The 23340-nt window shown below is 37.4% G+C and overlaps 1 protein-coding gene across 5 annotated transcripts in view; it reads left to right on the plus strand.

Moving 5' to 3' along the window:
• The window catches only part of PPM1B (protein phosphatase, Mg2+/Mn2+ dependent 1B), a 78029-nt gene that overhangs the window by 25275 nt on the left and 29414 nt on the right, over nucleotides 1-23340 (plus strand). The gene's annotated exons all lie outside the window — the stretch shown is intronic.

The following is a 23340-nucleotide window of genomic DNA, read 5'->3' on the forward strand; positions in this document are numbered from 1 at the left end:
GAGTTGATCTTTTATTTATAAGTGTTAGACCAGGCGTCTGTTAAAACAGAAGTGACATTTATTTTGGCTAAACAGTTTCTGTTCTACATATGTGTTTACATAGCATTTTCACACTCCATAAATTGAACAGAACAAGTACTCATATTTTTGGGTTGACTAAATTTTACTGTAATATTTGTCAAGGAAATGGGTATTAATGACCATTTAATAGTAAAAGAAATTGGTGTGGAATTATTGTGTTGAAATGAAATTGTACTGAGACATGAATTTTCATGTCAGTGTATGCAGCCTCTTGAGCAGCATGAATGTATTTTTGCCTAAGAATTTGATTCTTGACAAGAGGATCCATGTGCCTATCTCAGGATTTAATGTACATTAACATCTTGATGTGTTTGCTTCAAAGTGCTCGCAGAAAGAAAGAAAATATTACCAAATTTATCTAAATATTATCATTCCATCTCTTCTGACTCCTTCCCCCTGGAAGTAACTATTATCCATTTGGTTTTAGTAGTTCAGTAGTTTTAGTTTTTATACTAGTGAGGCATGTTTTTAATACTTTTTCTGGACATTCACTCATCTAAACTAATCTATTGTTTTGTATAACTTTACATAAATAGCATCACACCGTTTCTTTTCCCAGCTAGCGTTGTTTTTGAGATTTATTCATGGTGATACATGTAGATGTAACCCATATTTTTAACTTCTGTAGGGTATTACATTGCATCAGTGTCCTCATGTGCTTTTCTTGTGTATAGAATTTCTCTAGGGTGGAGACTCTTATAACCCAACAATTCCACAGGAAGTTATGAGCATCTTTACTTTGCCAGATATTATTCTGAGATTTCTGATGCCATTGTGGTTCCTGATTCTCTATGTGTGACCTGTTTTTTTTTCCTTTGGGAATTTTCAGGGTTTTTGTCTTGTCAGTGTTTTGAAATTTCAGTTACCCTTTTTTGTTGTTGTTGTTGTGGTTCTGTTTTCATCAGTTTGGCCAGGCACTTTCAGTCTTGATACTTTTGTTTAGTGCTGGGAAACTTTTCTGAAACTTTTTTTTGATAAATTTCTTTTCTTTGCATTCCTTGTTCTTTCTGGAATATCTATTAGTTGGATGCTATACCCAGTACTGCTCCTAAAACTTTCTTAGTTTTATTCTCTCCTATTTTGAGTGTGTGTGTGTGTATTTGGGATTAAAGAGGCACAGAGAATTGTATTTCAGGGTCGTTTTTCTAACTTAATTTTTGTAATCTTTTATTAAAAAATTGCTGTCCTCATTTTAGGTCCTAAGAGCACTTTTTTCCCTGATTTTTTTTTTTTTTTTACATATATGCTAGTGGCTTTATTTATATATTTATCTTTAAAAAGTATTTATTTAAGTAATCTCTCTACTCTGTGGGACTCGAACTCAGAACCTTGAAATCAAAAGTTGTATGTTCCTGTGAGCCATCTAGATTTAAAAAAAAAAATAGCATCTCGTTCTTGTTTCATTAGTATAATACTCTTATTTCTCTTGACGATTTTTTTCTTTAAAAAAAGATTTTGTTGGGACACCTGGGTGGCTCAGTGGTTGAGCATCTGCCTTTGGCTCACGGCATGATCCTGGAGACCTGGGATCAAGTCCCACATCGGGCTCCCTGCATGGAGCCTGCTTCTTCTCTCTCTGCCTGTGTCTCTGCCTTTCTCTCTGTGTCTCTCATGAATAAATAAATAAAGTCCTTAAAAAAAAAAAGATTTTGTTTATTTGAAAGGGAGGTATGCACAAGTGGTGGGGGGAGGTGAGCAACAGAGGGAGAAGCAGACCAGCGGCTCTTTCCCAGGACCCTGGAATCATAACATGAGCCAAACGCAGACACTTAATTGAGTGAGTTACCCAGGTGTTCCATTGATTTTATTTTTCCAGCTTTATTGTTCTTTCTGATTACTTTTTGGTTTGTCCTTGTGATTTATTCTGTTTTTCATGTCTGGTAATCTCCAGGTTTCTGTTCATGTTTAGCTTTGGAAACCTTGTGTGAATTGGTCAGGGACTATCATTTGGCAGGCCTGCCCATAGGATGACCTGACCATTTTGTTGAGTATTCCTGTGTATAAGTAATCTGTAAGTACTTTCTCTGGGACTATTGAATTTCTTCAGAGAGCAGTAGAACTGTTACCTGCCTGAGATGTAAACATATTTCTGGAAATTAAATTTGGAAAGAAGGCTGAGGGTTTCAGGATTCATAGCTTAAATCTCTGGTTTCAGTAAGGTTTCTTGCCCTGGCTCTCATCTGAATATGCTGTCTCTAAATTCAGAGGCTTTGTAGTTCATTTTTTTCAAAGTAAGCCTCCAGTGTAATAGTTTTAATATATGTCTGTAAAGTCTTTTTTAAGATTTTATTTATGAGAGAGAGAGAGAGGAAGGGACAGAGGTAGAAGCAGATTCCCCATTGAGCAGGGAGCCCGACACAGGGCTTGATTCCAGGACCGTGAGATCATGATCTGAGCTGAAGGCAGATGCTTTACCAGCTAAGCCATCCAGACACCCCTGTAAATTCTTTTTTAATCTCCCTTTTTGAAAGATGGAGTCTCTGCTGTAAGAGGTAGGGTCTGTATCCCCTCCCTTTGAGTCTGAACGGGCCTTAGTGGTTTGCTTGTAACCATCAGAATGCAGCCCTTGTGACACTCATGAAAGGACATAGAGCTTCTCCTCGTTTCCTTTGGGACATTCCCTCTGGGGAAGGCCAAGTTCCATGTAAGTCTGACTGCTCGGAGATAGTCAAACTGGATAGACCACATACAGGTGCTCCTGGGGCAGTTCCAGCTGAATTCTTACCAGCAGCAACCATCAACTGTCAACCATTAAATGAATTTTCAAAAAAAAAAGAATTTTAGGTGACCATCTCCCCAGCCAATATCTCTGCAGTGATGTGAAAAACCCCATGTAGGAACTTCTCATTTAAGCCCTTGTGATTAACGAGCCTATACTGATACATTCTTACTAATCAAAACCCACTTATTTACTCTGGCTTCCTCAGATTGGTTGATTGATTATTTATTTATTTACTTACTTATTTGAGAGAGAGAGAGAAGGAGAACGCACAGTGAGGGGAGTGGCAGGCTACCAGCTGAGCAGGGAGCCTGACTCTGGACTTGATCCCAAGACCTTGGATTGTGACCTGAGCTGAAGGCAGCTGCTTAACCGACGGAGACACCAGGTGCCTTCCTCAGATTTTTAAAAAATTGAAGTATAGTTGACATATTATTAGTTTCAGGTGTATAACATAGTGATTCAACATTTATATACATTACAAAACACCATGATAAGTGTAGTTACTTTCACCATACAGTGTTATTACAGTATTATCAATTTCCTATGCTGGTACTTTTCATCTCTTTTATATTTTGAAGGTTTCCATAGTGTTTACCTAATGTCTTTTTTCTGCCCCAGGATACCTTTAGGATATACTGTATTGCTTTATGATCATGTCTCTCGAGGCTGCTCTTGGCTGTGGGAGCTGCTCAGAATTTCCTCTTTTTTTTTTTTTTTTTTTTTCAGTCACCTTGTCACTCTTGAGTACTGGTCAGATGTTTTGCACAATATCTCTATTCGGATTTGTTTAATACTTTTCTAATGATTAGACTGGGTTATGGGGCTTGGGTAGAGACCACAGAGATAAATGCTATTTTCATCATGTCGTATAAAGAGAACATATTGGGAACATGATTATGATTATTTGACCTTGATGACCTGCCAGAGATAGCATGTGTCACATCTCTCTGCTGTAAAGTTACTTTTTGCCCCCTTTTCATTTTGTGCTCTTTGAAAAGGAAGTCATTATGCCCAGACCACACTGAAAGGGGTGGAAAGTAGTGATTCATCTATTTGAGTGTGAGGTATCTGCATAAATTATTTGGAATTCTTCCGCACTGATGATTTGTTTGTTTTCTCCCAATATTTCTGTCTTTCATTTTTATCAATATGGACTCATGAAGTTTTTATTTTATACTTGGGTTATAATCCAGTACTACTTTATTTTGTTGCTCTGATTATTCCAGCTTTGCCTATTAAAAAAAGTAATTGTTTGATCTACCATAGCCCAAGAGTGGCAAATTAATTCTATTGTTTCTGCTTCGTTTCCCTTGTTTTACCTGTAGTTTTTATTTAAATATTTTGGTTTGCATTATTTGGTTTATCACTACAGTTAAATTTTCTTTATGGATCACATTTGTTGTCTTTTTTTTTTTTTTAAGATTTTAATTATTTGAGAGGGAGAACAAGCGAGAGAGCAGGAGCAGGGTGAGGAACATAGGGATAAGCAGACTCTTCACAGAGCAGGGAGTGAGACATAGGGGCTCAATCCCAGGATCACAAACTAAGCTGAAGGCAGAGGCTTAACCAGCTGAGCCACCCAGGTGCCCTATTTGTTGTCTTGTCTTTTATTTTTATTTTTTTGTATATTTTTATTTTTTAAGATTTTATTTATTCATGAGAGAGACAAAGAGAGGCAGAGACATAGGCAGAGGGAGAAGCAGGCTTCCTTTGGGGAGCCTGATGCGAGACTTGATCCCAGGACCCCAGGATCATTCCCTGAGCTGAAGACAGATGCTCAACCACTGAGCCACCCAGGTGTCCCTATTTGTTGTCTTTTATTTTTTAATTTTTAATTTTTTTTTATTATTGGAGTTCAATTTGCCATATTTGTTGTCTTTTAAACTGGATTTTTTTCCCCCTTGAATTTGACTTAGGTTGCTATTAATTAACACATGTTTTTGCATTTTTTGCCCTTGTTTGATCTTTTATCTTCAACCATGTAGGTCTCTTTGTTGTGAGTGGATTTTTTAAAGTGTATATAGGTAGAGAAGGAGTTTGTTTTGTGTTCCAGTTTGAGAATTATTTTTTAAATAGGTGAGTTTACATTTATTAATATGACATGTCTTTGTTCTGAATTGTCTTATTTGCTTTCTCTTTTACATGGTTGAAAATTTGGGGGCCTGGGTGGCTCAGTTGGTTAAGCTCAGTTGGTTACAAGCGTCTGCTTTTGTCTCAGCTCATGATCCTGGGGTCAAGCCGTACATCGGGCTCCCTGCTTAGCGAGGAGTCTGCTTTTATGTCTCCTCTCTGCTGTGCTCTCTCTAGCTATCTCTAATTATCTCTGTCTCTCTCAAATAAATAAAATCTTTAAAAAGAATTAAAAGTAAATGTTTGAAAATTTAAATTATTTTACTGTGTTTCTTTTGGGTATGTTTTTTCTTTCTATGACTTAGATATTTTATAATCTCTTTCTCTGATGGTTTGTGTATAATTGTATAATATGCAATTCTATCTTAATGATATCTCGAAGATGTGGAAATTAGTTTACTCCTAATATTTAGTACTTTATCCTCTTGACACTTAATTTTGATTCTTCTCTTTAGTGTATATATGTCATTTAATAGCTCTAAACAAATGTGACCATCTTTCCTGTGAAAGAAGAAATTCACACATATGCACTACCTTTTACCTTCACTTTTTTCCAGTACCTTCCAGTCTGTTATTATTTATACTTCATTATGATTAATGTATGTCACTAATTATCCTGTAGTCATTTCTTATTTAGCTTTCAATATTTTTTTTACAAGAAAGGGCCTTGGGAGAATGAAATTGAGGGAAACTTTTCCTCTGCCCTTTATATTCATGGGTTGGGAGTTTGTGAATTAAAATGATACTATATAGAGTAACAAGAGAAAAGACAAAGTTTATATACTTGGGAGGTTTAAACAAATGGTTAGAATTTAGAGTTCAGAATTTAGAGTTCTGAGAACGAGAAGAGGAAGGAGAGAAAGGGCTCTCATGGAAAAGCAGGACATTTAGGAAAGACAAATTAGGTCTTTAGGAGAATAGATGAGAGGTATGACAATGTTTGATTTCTCATTCCAGTGCCAACTCCCTTTTGCAGGTGATAGGAGTAAATCTCTCATTATTGGAAGCCTCCTTTGAAGGGGGATTTTTGGTCCTGATCAGTGCTTTTGGAGGACTCTGCTTTTTAGGCAGAGAAGGGGTGTGGATTTGAGATAAAGCCTTTCAAAGCATCTGTTGATTTTCAAATGTCTTCGTGCAAAAATAATTTTTATGCTACTGTGATATAATTTACATCCCTTTACATGTTTGAAAGAATAAGTCAGAGATAAAACGCTTGCATCGTGCTTTGCTTCCTTCAAGTCTTTACCATTGTTTCAGTTCCTTCTGCATTGTGCTTTGAAGACTGCAAACAGCCTGATTTTTTGTCTACTCTCCTGCTTTAAGTGGCTTTATTTAAGAGTGAGTGGGGGACTGAAGGATTGAATTCCCATGGGATTCTCTATTGCCTTTAAAATTGAATGGCTTGGGATCCCTGGGTGGCGCAGCGGTTTGGCGCCTGACTTTGGCCCAGGGCGCGATCCTGGAGACCCGGGATCGAGTCCCACGTTGGGCTCCCGGTGTATGGAGCCTGCTTCTCCCTCTGCCTGTGTCTCTGCCTCTCTCTCTCTCTCTCTCTCTCTCTCTCTCTCTCTCTCTCTCTGTGACTATCATAAATAAATAAAAAATTAAAAAAAAAAAGAATTTAAAATTGAATGGCTTGAACATACTGTGCTAAACCCCAAGCTAAGCTGTAAATATGTTGCCCCAAGTCCTTAGTATATATAGTATTTCGTCCTGTAGGTGAGGGTTTATTAGCCTCAGTACTGTTGACATTTGAACCATTAATTCTTTGCTTCCAGGGTGTTGTGTGCATTGTAGGATGTTTTACAGCTGCTTGGCCTCTACTAACAAGATGCCAGTATCCACCCCCCCGCCCATGCCACTTGTGACAATCAAAAATGTCTCTAGATTTACCAAATGTTCTGGGAGCCAAAATCTTCCTTGGTTGAGAACAACTGCTTATAGATTTGGCCCATTCCTCTATTGTTAAGAAATGTAGGTTATTCTTATTTTTAAATAACACTGTAACGAACATCATTATGCACAAAGATTTTCTCTTTTGATGTTGTTATGGTGAATTACTGATTTTCAAATATAGAACAATTTTTTTTAAGATTTTATTTATTTATTCATGAGAGACAGAGAGGCAGAGGGAGAAGCAGGCTCCATGCAGGGAGCCTGACGTGGGTCTCGATCCCGGGTCTCCAGGATCACGCCCTGGGCCGAAGTCAGGTGCCCAACCACTGAGCCACCCAGGGATCCCTAGAACAATTTTTTTTAAAGATTTTATTTTTAAGTAAGCTCTACATACAACGTGGGGCTCAAACTCCCAACCCTGAGATCAAATCACATGCTGCACACTGAGTCAGCCAGACACCTCTTAACCATTTTTCTATTCCTGTTTTGTTATAGGGGATGTATTTTTGATACGCCAATAGATTCTATTAATATTTTTAATCTTTTAAAATAGTAATATATTTATGTACAATTTGTGTTGTTTTTTAAAGATAACTTCTCAGAAATGGAATTACTGTCAGATTTTTCAGTTATTACATAATCTTGATATTTTTAGGATACATTTCTAAGCCACTCTATCATGATTGGCAAAGTCACAGGTGGAGAGATTTTCCAGAGCCAGTTTATAATCCTTGTTTTATCCAGCACTTTGGTTGGTGTGAGGTGTTCTACTTAACTGAGGCTTACCTATTAATTTTTTTATTTATTATTTTTTCCTGTTAATTTTTTAAATAAACTTTTAATTTTGAAATAATTTTAGGTTTACAGAAAAATAACAAAGATAGTACGGAGAATTCCTGCATACCCCTTGATCACTTTTCTTCAATGTTAATTTTTTCTCTAACTGTGGTGTATTTGTCTAAATTAGGAAAACAATGTTGGTACTGTTCTGTTCGCTATATTCCAGACTTTATTTGAGTTTCGCCAGTTTTTCTAGCAATTCTCTTTTTCTGTGCCAGGAACCCTTTTGAGTACCACATTATATTAAATACCATTGCCTTTTGAGTCCTCAAACATTTATGTATGCTTATTTTTTATTTTTTAAAAAGAAGACAAGTTTTACATGCATTAACCATTGGAGCCTTGAGTTTAAGGATGCAAACTCTAAGCCATTCTGCTGTGGTGTGAATTCAGCCTTGCCCTTTAAGTTTCATTGTCTGGTTACCCGAGGCATCTCAGCTCTTTTTCTTTCCTTTCCTTCCCGTCCCTTCCCGTCCCTTCCCGTCCCTTCCCGTCCCTTCCCGTCCCTTCCCCTTCCGCTTTCCTTTCCGATTTTATTTTTTTATTCATGAAAGAGACATAGGCAGAGGGAGAAGCAGGCTCCATGCAGGGAGCCCGATGTGGGACTTGATCCCAGAACCCTGGGATCACGCCCTGAGCCAAAGGCAGATGTTCAACCGCTGGGCCACACAGGCATCCCATCTCAGTTTTTTCAATTGTAAAATAAGAACATTAATAACATCATCTTTACTAAATTGTTTGATTAAATGACACAGTGCATATCCATCTCTTCATATAAAGTCTGGGATATAGACCTCACAAAAAATAGTAAGTTTGTTATTATTGCTGTTTACATTACTTTTAGTCAAAAGAACCAACATGCTAGTCTTCAGAAATCCTTGGGAAAAATTGTGTCCATGGGCCTGAGGCATCCCTGACACCACTTTATCCTTTTGATAGGAAGCAGATGGGATTGACAGATTGTGCTGCTCCTATGGAAGACTTGCCAATGTCCATATACCCTTTCTATGAAATAGTGTGCCAGCTGTAGGAAGGAGAGGGGGAATTTTGCAGTGTCTGAATATCTGTGGTTGAAATTTTATAATTTCAACTGTGTCTAAAGATTTTTGGTTGAAGGTCTCTTTGAGAATTCTTGCTTTTCAAATACTTGATTTTCTAAAGGGTAGAATGTTTGTGAAGCATTTAAAACGGCCTGTGACAGAATGAGCACCGTGGAAGTATTTGCTTATTCCTTAGTGCCTAAAATACGATAAAAGCATTTTATGATTACTTGTTGTAATGAGTCTCTGGAGCAAAAATTAATTGAAATAGTAAGAGGTGAGAGGACCATTAACCCGCTCAGATTAGTCACCTGTTTGTCCCTGAAGGGGCCTGGTTTCTGACCAAACCTCTTTGCAGTCTGCCCCCTTGGGCTGTTGAGACAGCTAAAGCTCCCTACCTTTGGCCTAGGGCTGATAGAAGTGTGAATAGTTTCTGGCATTTGTAATTATGAGGGAATAAAGGAAGAATGAAAATGTTTTGGCAGGGTTTTCTCTACATGCCCTGCAATTTAAATTTCATACAATCACCAGTATCTGAGTATGGCTATTGAGGAAGAAGTGAAGTGATCTTAATTTTGGGAGAACTTAGACGGCATTAAATTAGTTTTTAAAAATTCGGTTATGGAAAATTTCAGACATACATAAAGATAGAAATAATATATATTGAGCCCTCATGTACCTCTCTACTTGAATAGTATTGACATTAAGAGAGGTTTTTTTTGTTTTTTGTTTTTTTTAAAGATTTATTTATTCATTTATTCATGATAGACACAGGGTGGGGGGCAGAGACACGGGAGGAGGGAGAAGTAGGCTCCATGCTGGGAGCCCGACATGGGACTGGATTCCAGGATTGTGCCCTGGGCCAAAGGCAGGCGCTAAACTGCTGAGCCACCCAGGGATTCCCCCAGAGTTTTTTTTTTTTTTTTTTTTGGAAGAATTTATTTATTTAAGAGATTGTGTGAGAGAGAGCAAGCACAAACAAGGGGGAAGGGTAGAAGGAGAAGCAGACTCCCTGCTGAGCAGGGAGCCCGATGCAGAACTCGATCCCAGGACCCTGGGATCATGACCCAAGCCAAAGGCAGACAACTTAACTGACAGAGCCACCATGTACACCCAAGAGAGTATTTTTAAATTGTGGTGATCACTTGGGACATCTGGGTGGCTCAGCGGTTGAGTGTCTGCTTTAGGCTCATGTCCTGACCCCAGTTCTAGGATCAAGTTCGGCATCGGGCTCCCTGCAAGGAGCCTGTTTCTCCCTCTGCCTGTGTCTCTGTGTCTCATGAATAAATAAATAAAATCTTTTAAAAAAAAGTTGTGGTGATCCCTCATAATATTATCCAATCTAATAGCAACCTTTTTTTTAAAGATTTACTTAGGGAGAAGAGAGCAGGAGTGGGAGGGGCAGAGGGAGAGGGAGAATCCTCAAGCAGATTGAGTGAGTGCTGAGGATGGAACCTGATGTGGGACCGAATCTCACAACCCAGAGTTCAAGACGGGAGACAAAGTCAAGAGTCAGACACTTAACAGACAGCCACCCAGGTGCCCCAGTAGCAACCATTTTAAGTTTTGTTTATTTTATATGTACAGATTTTACATTATTAAACAAGAGAACAAATACTTTTACTTTTCTGTTTATTTTATTTTTTGTAAGTAGTCTCAATGATAATTATCTTAGTGGGGAATCATAATTTCTATTTTATGTTCCTCAATTCTCTCACCTTCTGTATTTGCTCTTTCCATAGTCTATTCTGATTTTAGCTTGGAAAGGGCACTGACATTTTTATGTTGCAGTTTACACCAAGATGATGATTCATCTTGGTTTCCATATATTTATAAATAGTTGACACCTTCAAATATAGAGGTGCCTTTTTAAAAAATCCCTTGTGTGTGTAGGGGTGGGTGGGAGTGCATGTAAACTGAAGTTTCCAGTTTTTTTAACTTGATGACATCCTTTCTTTTAGTATCTCTAATAATTAACACAATCTTTTAAAAAAATGTCTTAATGTTAACTACACACTTTTCTTCCATCCATTAATTCTAGATCTGCTCTCTGGAACCAAGTGGTAAGTCTTTTCCTCTTTTGCAAGGATTCACCACCAGCCCTGTTAGAACTTAGTACCTACTCTCTAGTCTAAGTAGTATCAGCTACCTCAAATGTTCTTCATATGTTCTTCAACTGTCTTTTGAGCTATTCTCATTTTTCTGCTTAGGACATACTTGTATTTTGTCAGGGTCCCTCTTAAAACATGGCTCTTAGTGAATGCAGTGCTTTATGTATTTGGCAAGTCAGTATTGAACCTTATGTTAATCTACACTGTTGTGTTCATATTTCCTAGGTTTAATGAGCTTGGGTTGTGAACTGTGGCTTAGCCATTTTCAGTTGCAGAACACCTCCCGTAAGTGAGCATCCTCCAGCACTGCTTCATTTGGTGCTCACTTGCCCATTCATTCATTCCACAAATATTTGATGGGGTGCTTTTAGTCATTTTGACAGGGAATAAGACCATTTCTCCACTCCTGGAACTTACATTCTTGTTGGAGTAAAATAATAAAGAATTTAATAAAAAACAATTTCAGCAACTATGAGTAAAGTAAAACAGTAAAATGAGCCATGATAGTGTTTGGAGAATACTTTAGATTGTGTGGTCGGGGAGGGTCTCTCTGAGTGGACATATGGGCTTAGATCTAAATGTGAAAAAGGAGTTATGCAGCTGGGGGTGTAGAGTTAAGGGTGATTCCAAGAAGAGAAAACAGTAAAAACAAAAGTCCAGAGATGGGGAACAAGTGTGACGTAGTGAGGGTATAGAAAAGGCCACTGTGGCTAGTGAGCAGTAAGTGATGATGGAAGAGTTACAGGAAATAAGGCCAAAGAACTAAACAGGGGTCAGATCGTAGAGTGCTGTACTGAGGTTGGGTTTTCTTCTGAGTTCGTGGGAGTCAGGAGTGACGTGATTTCATTACATTTAAGAAAGATCACCCTGGAGAGTGAATTATAGGGGGGCAAAAGAAGTGGAACCACTAGTTAAGAGGTTATTGTAGTAGTCCAGGCAAAGGATGATGATGACTTCAGCTCGGCTGGTAGAACTACAGATGGGGAGATATGGACTAATTTGGGCTATATTTGGAGATAGAATTGATAGGATTTGTTAATGATTCAAAATAGTGTGTGCGAGAGAAAGCGGAATCAAGGCTCTGACCTATAGATATTTTTGTTCCTGTGAAGAAACAGGTTTGTTTCAACTCAGGACAAACCTGGTGTACTTTTAATATTGCCGCCTGTGTTGTATGTTGGTGGTGATTAAGAGCATGGACTCTGGACAGCCTGGGATGTAATTTGGACAACCTAGGTTCCTTACCTTGGACATATTACTCAGCCATTCTGTGACTCAGTGCCCTCTATAAAATAAGGACTGTAATGTCTACCTCATAAGGTTGTTGCAGAGAATAAATGAATGATATAGATGAAGTTAATATAAAGCTCAGTACCTGGTCATGTTATAGAGCCTATATAAAATGAGCTTTTATTATTTTAGCGGGTTTGCAAGGGTATTTTTAAGAGTACATAACGTTAGCCATATGCTAAGTGTATACACTAATCCCTATAAAGGATCCATTTCTACTCTTTAATTGTATCTTTGTATTTTTTGTTTTCCCTCAAGGGTATCATCTGTAAATTTCTTGCTTTCTGCCATTGTGAAAATTTGGAGAAATTATTATTTTTTTAAATCTTTTTTTTTAAAGATTTATTTATTTATTCATGAGAGGTACAGAGAGAGAGGCAGAGACACAGGCAGAGAGAGAAGCAGGCTCCATGCTGAGAACCTGACGTGCAACTTGATCCCAGGTCTCCAGGATCACACACACCCTGGGCCTAAGGCAGTGCTAAACCGCTGCGCCACCTGGGCTGCCCTGGAAAAACTATTTTGTGTTTTCCTGTAGCCCTATGTTGCAAGCTAAAATCTGCATTAATAATGCCTTTGTTTCAAATGCTTTTAGGATATGCTTATACTGCAGTCTTAGACCAAAGAAATGTCTTCAGAGAGTTACTAGAAATACTAGATTTTTGCTAAGATTCCTCATAGTATAGGTTTTTTTTTTTTTTAAGATTTTATTTATTTATTCATGAGAGATGGGGGTGGGGCAGAAATAGAGGCAGAGGGAGAAGCAGGCTCCATGCAGGGAGCCTGATGTGGGACTTGATCCCGGGACTCCAGGATCATGCCCTGGGCCAAAGGCAGGCACTAAACCACTGAGCCACCCAGGGATCCCCAGTATAGCTTTTATATTCATGGTGTCTGATGAGGTATATGTTAATTTTATATCTATAAAATTATAAAATGTTCTATGAGAATTTTGTTTTCATCTGGTCTCTTACAGAAGCGCAGTTCATTTAGGTAGAGTTTGATACTTGTACTTACAAGTAGCGGCACTAAATATTTACTCTTGTTCTAAAGTCTTTCAAGAAAAGGATTTTTCCCTTAGTTACCATGGTATATGCATTTCTCTATGAATTTATGATATACTTTACCATAGCTTGATGTTATCTTCTAGACACTGTTACACCTCAGTTTTCATCATGCATTGAGTGTAGAATTTATGCTTTTTTATTTATGTTCTTTTTAATAGTAGGACTCACCAATGAGTTTACTTCTCCAAGGAAATGATATAATGAACAGGATATATCTGCTGGGTCTTAATGGCTCACTCTGTCAGTGTAGGTGATTGTTTCTGATTTGTTTGCAGAGAAAAAAACCTTTGGGTATCAATATATTGATATTTCTAATAGTTTAGATTATTATGAATTAGAGCTTTTGATTGCTAAAAAAGATTTGCTGTAAAGAAATTTTCCTTGTTGAAATAACATCTATTTAATGGCATTAAATTCATGTCATTTAATTTTATTACATTTATATATTTTAAAATGGAAAGGGTACAACATGGTATATAACAGTGTCTCTTTCACTCCTGTCTTCCGACTGCTTGATTTCTGTTCCGCATGGTTTCCAGTTCTGTGTACACTTTCAGGAGTTGAATGAATACACACATGTGCATGTGTGTATATTTATTTTAAAAGAATTGTAGGACATTTTTTTCAACATACTTTATCATTCAGTGTGTATCATGATTCATCCTATAAACGATTTCCAAATGAATGATACTAAGATTGTTTCATGTATTTTACTTTTGCTTCCAGTGCTACGGTGAATAGTCAATTTTGTACATGTAGGAATAAACTTGTAGGTAAATTTTTAGAATTTGGTTGAAGAGTATGTGCAACTGTAATTTCTGATCAATTTTTTAAAATTGCCATCCACTGAGGTTGTAGCAATTTATCGGTACCAGCAATGTAAATATGTTTCTGCACAATCTTGTCAGGAGAATGATGATGATCAAATCTTTGGTCTTTGACAGTCTGATACATGAAAAACATTATCTCAGTATAGTCTTATTTTAGTTTCCCTTATGAATGTGAGGTTGCGCTTAGTTTAAGATCCATTTGTGGAGTGGTTTTGTTCCATTTTTCAATCAGTGTTGGTCATTTTCTTACTGATTTATGGGACTTTTAAAAGTTAAATTGACATACAGTGTTATTAGTTTCAGGTGCCTAACACCTGAATTCAACAGTTGATTAATTCAACAGTTCTATTACTCAATGCTCACCACAATAAGTATAGTCACTACCTGTGACCATACAACATAATATTACAATATTATTGTATTCCATATGCTGTACTTCAAAGTCCGTGCCTTATTTATTTTATAACTGGAAGTTTGTACCTATAATCCTCTTTATGGGTTTTGCCCATCCTCCCACCCACCGCCTCTCTGGCAACCACCATTTTGTTCTCTGTATTTAAGTCTGGTGTTTTGTATAAATGAAATAACATGGTGTTTGTCTTTCTCAGATTTATTTCATTTAGTGCCTCTAGGTCTATCCATGTCTTTGCAAATGATAAGATCTCATTCTTTTTTTTTTTAAAGATTTTATTTATTTATTCATGAGAGATACAGAAAGAAAGAGACATAGACCAGAAGCTCCCCATAGGGAGCCTGCTGTGAGACTCGATCCCAGGACTCTGGGATCACACTCTGAGCCAAAGGCAGATGCTCAACCACTGAGCCACCTAGGTGTCCCAGATCTCATTCTTTTTTTTTTTTTTTCATTCTTTTTTTAAGGCTAAGTAATATTCCTCTGTGTGTGTGTGGGGGGGGTGTGGACATATATAAACATACCCATCTTCTTTATCCATTCATTTATTGGTGGACACTGGGCTGCTTCTGTATCTTGGCTTTTGTGAATAAAGCTGCAATAAATACAGGAGTGCACATACCTTTTCAAATTAGTGATTCATTTTCTTTGGGTATGTACTCAGTAATAGAATTACTGGATCATATCATATTTCTATTTCTGATTTTTTGAGCAATATTCATACTGTTTCCCCCAGTGACTGTACTAATTTATATTCTCACAAACAGTGCACAAGGTTTTCCTTTTTTCCACATCCTCACCAACACTTGCCTTTTTTTTTTTTTTTTAAGAAAACCTGCAGTATCATAGTGTATTTATTAATTATTTTAAGGAATTCTTGGGACACTTGGGTGGTTCAACGGTTGAGCCTCGGCCTTTGGCTCAGGGCGTGATCCTGGGATCCAGGATCGAGTCCTGCATTGGGCTCCCTGTGGGGAGTTTGCTTCTCCCTCTGCCTTTTTCTCTGCCTCTCTCTCTCTGTGTCTCTCATGAATAAGTAAATAAATCCTAAAAAAAAAAAAATAAAAAATAAGAATTTTTTTATCCCCAACATGGGACTCAAACTCATGATCAAGAAGAGTCACATGTTTTTCCAACTGAGTCAGCCAGGTGCCTTTCTTACCTTTTTGATACTAGTCATTTTAAGTGGTGTGAGGTGATATTGTGATTTTTGATTTGCATTTCCCTGATGAGTGGTTTGGAGCATCTTTTCAGTGTCTGTTGGCCATCTTTGGCCGTATGTCTTTGGAAAAATGTCTGTTCAGGTCTTCAGTCCATTTTTTTTTTTTAAGATTTTATTTATTCATGAGAGACACAGAGAGAGAGGCAGAGACACAGGCAGAGGGAGAAGCCAGCTCCATGCAGGAAGCCCGACGCGGGACTCCATCCCGGGACTCCAGGATCACACCCTGGGCTAAAGGCAGGTGCTAAGCCACTGAGCCACCAAGGGATACCCCTTCAGTCCATTTTTTAATTGAAATTTTTTTGGTGTTGAGTTGTAGAGGTTCTCTATATATAGATTTTCTCTATATATATATTTTGATATTAATCCCTAAAGAGACATTTTTACATATTAGGAAAATTAGCTCATGATATGAAATGCAATTTCTTGTTTCATAGTATGCTATTGTTTTATTTTTTGCTTCTTTAGTTTTCTTAAATATTTACATAGTTTAAAGAACCAGACAGTTTTGTGTGCTCTTGTTTTTGGATAAGATTCTCCAGAACCAACTGTTTCAAACTCTTATAGCTGATTCCTTTGGAACTTATATTTTATTTATTTTATTTTATTTTATTTTATTTTATTTTACTTTTATTTTATTTTAATTTTTTGGAGTTTATCTTTTTAATCTCTAATGTGTGCTTTTTGATTTTTAAAAAAGATTTATTTATTTATTTATTTATTTATTTGAGAGAGAAAGTGCAGGGGGTTAGGGGCAGAGGCAGAGAGAGAATCCTAAGTAGGCTCCAAGCCCAGCACAGAGCCTGATGTAGGGCTTGATCTCACGATCCATGAGCTCATGACCTGAGTCAAAACCAAGAGTCAGACACTTAACTGATTGTGCCACCCAGGCACCTCTGATTGCTTTTTTTTTTTTAAGCCAATTCTAGGAATCCTCTATCCCTTTACTGAAGATGACATCTAGCTCTTTGATTTGGTTATCCCAACCATACACATAGACGTACTCCCCCATACTTCAACATTTTTTCAAAAAGGGATCATTTTTACTTCCTGCAGTTTCTTGTTTTCTTGGGATTAATACGTTTTGTTCAGTGTTTGATGGTCTGATCACTAACTCAACCTCTAGTTGAGACAAATGGCATTTTGATTCTTCATTTTTTGAATTAAACCTTTTTATCTCTGATAGCTTATAGGCTTTTATACCTATCTTCGGTTTTTGAAATTTTTGACAATGTACTTTTGTAAATGCCTGTTTCCATCCATTGTGCTTATTGTAGGATGGCCTCTTTCAACTTTGAAATCCAGGCCCACCCTTCAGTTTGAAATTTTTCTTATATAAACTATAGAGACACATCATTTTATTGAGCTTCACAGATATTGTGAACTTTACAAATTGAGGGTTTGTGCAACCCTACATTAAGCTGGACTCTCAGCACCATTTTTTTTTTTTGACAGCATTTGTTCACTTTGTGTCTCTGTTATATTTGGTAATTCTTGGGGTATCTCAAACTTTCCCATTATTATAGTTGTTAACAGTGATCTGTGATCAGTGATTGTGACTCATTGAGATCTCAGATAATGGTTAGCATTTTTTAGCAATAAAGTATTTTTACTTATTTAAGAGTGAGCATGAGTGGGGAGGGCAAGGAGGAGCAGAGGGAGAGGGAGACAAGCAGATTCCCTGCTAAGTAGGGAGCTGGATGCTGGGCTCTGTCCCAGGACTCTGGCATCATGACCTGAGCTGAAGGCAGGTGCTTAACCCACTGAGCCACCCAGGTGCCCCAGCAATAAAGTATTTTTTTTTAATTTTTATTTTTTTATTTATGATAGTCACACACACACACAGAGAGAGAGAGAGAGAGAGAGAGAGAGAGAGAGAGGCAGAGACATAGGCAGAGGGAGAGGGAGAGGGAGAAGCAGGCTCCATGCACCGGGAGCCCGACGTGGGATTCGATCCCGGGTCTCCAGGATCGTGCCCTGGGCCAAAGGCAGGCGCCAAACCGCTGCACCACCCAGGGATCCCAATAAAATATTTTTAAATTAAGATATACACATTGTTTTTTTAAGACATTGTAATAGCATACTTAATAGACTTCAGTGTAGTAGAAACATGATTTTTATATGCACTGGGAAACCAGAAAATTAATTTGACTCCCCTTATTACGACACTTGCTTTATTGCAGTGGTCTGGACCAAACCTTTAATATCTCCAAGTTGTGCCTGCATTTCTTCTCTTCATTTTTCTGTATTCTCTTACTCCCATTTATTGGCTCTTGAACCTCCTGGGCTGATCTTGCCATCTTGTGCTGTAATTTCTGAGCATTTTCCTCAACTTTTCATCTTCCCAGCTTTCTCTTCTACAATTGTGTTTTCACTTTACAGGAAATCTTGTCGTCCTCTGAATGTTTTATTTTTCCTATTAATAACATCCTGTTATTTCATGGATTCAAAAACTCTCTTACCTTTTGAAAGGAGTTTGCTTGCGTGCTTCCTCCTCTTCTTGTGAATAACTTTTTTTTTTTTTGCCCAACCATTCTAGGTTTTTCTTTTCCAAGCTACCCTTTTGTGCTTGTTTTGGCCCCTCTCTCTTTTATTAGGGAAATTCTTCTATGTTTGGCCATGGACTGTCTGCTTATATTTTAAGTGGACATTGAGTAGCTGATTGGAAGCCTCGTGCCTGTCTATGGGGTTTGTTGGCTGTGGAATTCACTGTGGGGTGATTCAACTTTTTTTTTTTTTTTTAATAATTTCCAGTGTCAGTACATAAGATCTTTCCTGTAGAATTAATGAGATTCTAAAGAATATAAGTAAGCCTCTTCTCATCTTTTATTTAGAGGGTATATATTTGATTGCCAGCATTCGGGGTGCTGAATGTCAAAGGGCTAGTATATCAAACAATAAGTATGTAAACTTTTACTGAATTTTATGTTTTAAGGCTAGTTTCCAGCCCTAATCTCTGCCTGGTATTCTTCAGTTCTCTGTTTTTACCTTTTTCAGAAATAAACTTTCATCTCCTTCTGGAGTGAGGGAGTAGTATTCCTTCATTCAGCTCTGCTGACCTAGAGAGTGGGAATTCTGGGAAGTCCACCTGCTTATTAAGACTTACATTCAGTCCTCTTGTCATTGGCCCCAGTTTCGCCTCCACTTAGCAATACCTCCAGCAGTACTTTAAGGTAGAATGCTGTTTGTTTCCTCAAAATTAGCTTTGAACCAAGTCAGAGTCTTGGTTCCACCACTTCCCAGGCTTCACAGCATGTTCATTGTTGTCTCCGCTCTCACTAACTGTATCTTCTATGATTTAAAAGTCCCTCCTCATAGTCTTACGGGATTTCAGAGAGGTGTTCTCTACCCAAACGTTAACTCCCTTCTTAAATCAACAGTCGTTCTTCAAGGCAGACAGTACCCAGCAACATGGAGAAGCATAGACTTTCTTTACCCAGAGTGTAAAACTAAACTTCTCAAAAAGACAACTGTGCCAAATTAGTGACTCCTTCCTTAAAAAAAATAAATAAATAAACTTCACAAATTGGGTGAATAATGAAGATATAATAACAAGCAAGCTTAGTTCTGCTTAATGATAAATTTCAGTTAAGAAGACTGCTTTGGTTTGAGTAAAAGGTTGAAATGGAAACTTGGTACTGTATGACATAGGCAAATACACTTGGGATGATGTCAGTGTTACCATTTGATATCAGGCTTGCAGTATAGAGTTGATTGCCTTGTGTGTGACACTCCTTTCAGGAATTCAGAAAGGTGATAAATAACTTTTGGTTGGAGTAGTTTATAACATTTCATTGGAGAGAACATGCTTGATTTGATTGAGGTTTTGTTTTTTTTCCCCAAATTGGGGAAGAGGATATGATTGTGATCATTTTGGGGAGCCTTGGGCAATAAGCCTACAAAAGTTCTCCAGTGTCAGTACATAAGATTCAGAAAGTGAAAAATCTGGTTAAAATCCTTAATTCATTTACTTTATTTTACTTATATTTATCCGATATTGCAAATGAAACACAAACTGGCCCAATGGTACTAAACTATCTATTGTGAGCTGTATTTTGATCTTACGATGTCATATAATTTTATATTTGTTGGCAGTAGTTGGTAGTTTACTTACTAGTCAGACTCTGACCACATAGAATTTCAGGATAAGAAGAGATGCTCAGTATTGTTTTGTACAGCTTTTCTTTTTTTTCCCCCTAGGAAAGCAGATACTTGGTAGAGCCAGGAATCAAACCTAGTATTTAGGCATTCTATTCTGTTCTTTTTTTTTTTTTTCTATTCTGTTCTTGTTTCCTTCAGTTCATTGTCTTAAGATTTTGTTTATTATGTGTGTTTGTATTTTTAGTGCAAATTTAATATGCTTTTATTTATTATCAGAAAATACTAATTCTTGTAGCCCGTAGCCCACTGCAGATAATCTTGATTCTTTTGGGACTTTCATTTAGTCTTTTGAGGTTGTTTTTTTTTTTCTTTAGTTATTTATGATAGTCACACAGAGAGAGAGAGAGGGAGGCAGAGACACAGGCAGAGGGAGAAGCAGGCTCCATGCACTGGGAGCCCAACGTGGGATTCGATCCCGGGTCTCCAGGATCGCACCCTGGGCCAAAGGCAGGTGCCAAACCGCTGCGCCACCCAGGGATCCCTCTTATGAGGTTTAGATATGTATATACTCAAACACGTATTTAGTTTTCTGGATTTTCTGCTGGATGAAGCTTTCCCAGATTATTTGAATAAAATATGGCACTTGGTCATAATAATCAGCTCTAATAGATGTTTTTATAATTCATGTGAGAAAATTTCCATGGCCAAACCTTGTAGATCTGGTTCCATGGCCAGAACTTTCATTCTCAGCTCTTTTGCTTAAACTAAAGTATTTCTCCCCTTTGGGAGACTATCCTTTATTACTACTGCTTCTTATTATTACTGACTTAAGGGGGTCAGAGAGCATCAGTGTAACTTTCAAAGCCTTCTCTAGAACATGGGCCTAAGACTTTCCCCCCTTAATGTGACATAAGGTAATCGAGATAAGAACTTGTAAGGTGTATTAAAGATAGAGGAAATCCAAAGGGAAATAAAAAACCTATAGTACGATAACCAAATACATAATTTAGTTGATGACTAATCTTCTGGAATGCACAGTGTCACTCATATTGTATAAACCCTGGATTGCCTTAATGTGGTGGACACCATTTTAGCCTCCATTCATTACCCCAGATCCCACACCTGGATGCTGGCCTCCGTGGAAGCCTTTCTCTGACAGAACAAGGTTCTTTGACATTGGAGTGATGAGTTTAGGGTTTGTTGTTTGTTTGTTTTTTTTGCCTGAGGCCTTTCTCTTTTCAGTGTCATATAGTGCATACCTATATCCTTCATGGAATCTACCTTAGATGTAGGGAGGATATGGCCTTATGGTAAAGGTATTATTTATCACTTTTTGGGAATGGAAGTGTTGCTTTGTTAAACCACTTCTCTCCAGCTAATTTGTAAAAATAATCCTCTAGCATTTAGTCAGTACTTGTTTTGGCAGGGAAATAAACGTACTATTTTGGGAAGTAGGAGGTATACACAGAGGGACCATTAATTATGCAAAGTAGCATGTACTCAATGAATGGGAAAAAAGTAGCTATTAATGAAGTTTAATGGAGTACCCTGGAGAAAGGATTTCTGGAAAAGATAAGACCCAAATCTGACATTTCTGGAAGGATGTAACTTTATATGAATGAGGATAGTTAAGGAGAGAGGGGGGAAAGCGCAATTTTAAAATAATTTAGTGGCCGAGTTTTGGTAGACAAAATAGTCCTGCTTTTGAATTGAGGGTGTATTAGAATCTGTTATTACAAATATTTGGTGCAATACATGTTTTTTCCTTCACTTTATAAGTTATTTGAAAAAATGAAGCTATATTTTTTGATGACCTATTGTGTTTCCTACTGTGCTGTCATTTTTTTTGTGCTGTCACAAAAAAATGATTATAAATATGTGATTATAAATATGAAATGTATTTGAGCTTGATTGTAAACTGAAGGCAGCTTTGAAGTGTGTCCCCCTTGGAATAAGATTGATGGGAACAAATCAGCCAGTCTGTCAGCAAAGGCAAAGCACCTAGAACTTTAAATTCAAAGGAATTTTTAAAGAACAAGGCTTCAGATAATTTAACTGAGTGCACCATATTTAATACTTTCAGGAATAGTAGTACGTTTAATCCATTGACTCTTGGGCGTTTTGGGAGACTAGCCTTTCTTCTCCAGCAGCTACGAATCCAGTTCTTTAGACGACGTTCTAGTCCATAAACCCGTGTAGGGAGAAAGGGAGAAAAAAGCTTCTGTCCTGTGGATTCCCTGGACCTAAGGAGTAGAGATGATTATGAATGAACTGAAGAGGATTTTAGGAAAAAAAGGGGAACCTGAAAATCAGTTCTTGACTGTTTTAATTATCTGGTGATGAGTAGTGTACCTTTTAACTATGTGTATTTGCATGTATTTGACCTTATTTTGAACATTGTGGTAATATTTCAATGTGAGTAATTTAAACAGCTTTTCAAGTCTCTCTTCACTGAAGTTTGACTTGTTATATGTAAAAGTTGCCCACCTCCCACTTTTACTCCCTTTCAGAGCTAGTTTGTAAGCTAACTGAAAGACCTCAGAATTTTTTATGTAGAGGCTTATTCTACAGAAGAATGTAAACTATAGATATTCATCTGAATTTTAGGACCTCTAGAACCTTTTCCCAGATTTGTTCTTCTCACTGAAAAAACTTTTTCCCAGATTTGTTCTCAGATAGGTTTACTACCTTGTCAGGCAAGAAGGGGATGACACAGTTTTGAGTTATTAAATCCATGATTCTAAGATAAGTAGATAGTGGACATTTCAGGGGGAAGTAATGTTATTCTTAGGATTTTAGTGCTTGTGCTTTGCCCTTTGAAATGCTCATGTATATACTCACACACAAACACATACATACACACCAGCTATACCAAATTAATTGTGCTTTTACTGTTCTTTTGGTCTTTGCGTATGCTGGCTTATTCCTTCTCCATCATGTAAGTCTCAGCTTAGGCTTCTTCCTTTAGAAGAAAAGGCTGTCTTGTTTTAAGGATTTTACTTTTTAGTAATCAGTACACCCAACACAGGGCTCAAATTTGCAGACCTGAGATCAAGAGTTATGTGCTCCACCAACTGAGCCAGCCAGGGGTCCCTGGAAAAAATTTTAAATAAACAAGGCTGTCTTTGACACCTCCTGTTGGCATACCTGTATTTATCCCATTGTACCATATATCACAGTCTGCCTTCGTTATCTGTGCACTGGGCTTTATCTTCCACCAGACTAGAAGTTCTTTAGTGAAGGGGACAATGTATTCCTAGTACTTAATACAGTGCCCGGCCTGCAGTAGGTACTCAGGAAATACTTGGTTCAGGCATGCCTGACTGGTTCATTTGATAGGGCATTGATTCTTGATCTTGGGGTCATTATTTTAAACCTCACGTTGGTGGTAGTTTACTTAAAAAATAAACGGGGAGGAGAAAGAAAATATTTGAATGAGGAAATATTGTATTGTCATTTGTAATTTTAAAATCAATTGAACAAAGCTAACGTATTTGACAGATACGTTAAAAATATGTATAATTTATTGCTGTATTTTATGTACTAATTATAAATGAGAAATTGTAGGGTTATCCCAGAATTGAATGTCATATAATAT

The sequence above is a fragment of the Nyctereutes procyonoides genome, unplaced genomic scaffold (assembly GCF_905146905.1).
Source record: "Nyctereutes procyonoides isolate TBG_1078 unplaced genomic scaffold, NYPRO_anot_genome, whole genome shotgun sequence".
Taxonomy (NCBI): domain Eukaryota; kingdom Metazoa; phylum Chordata; class Mammalia; order Carnivora; family Canidae; genus Nyctereutes; species Nyctereutes procyonoides.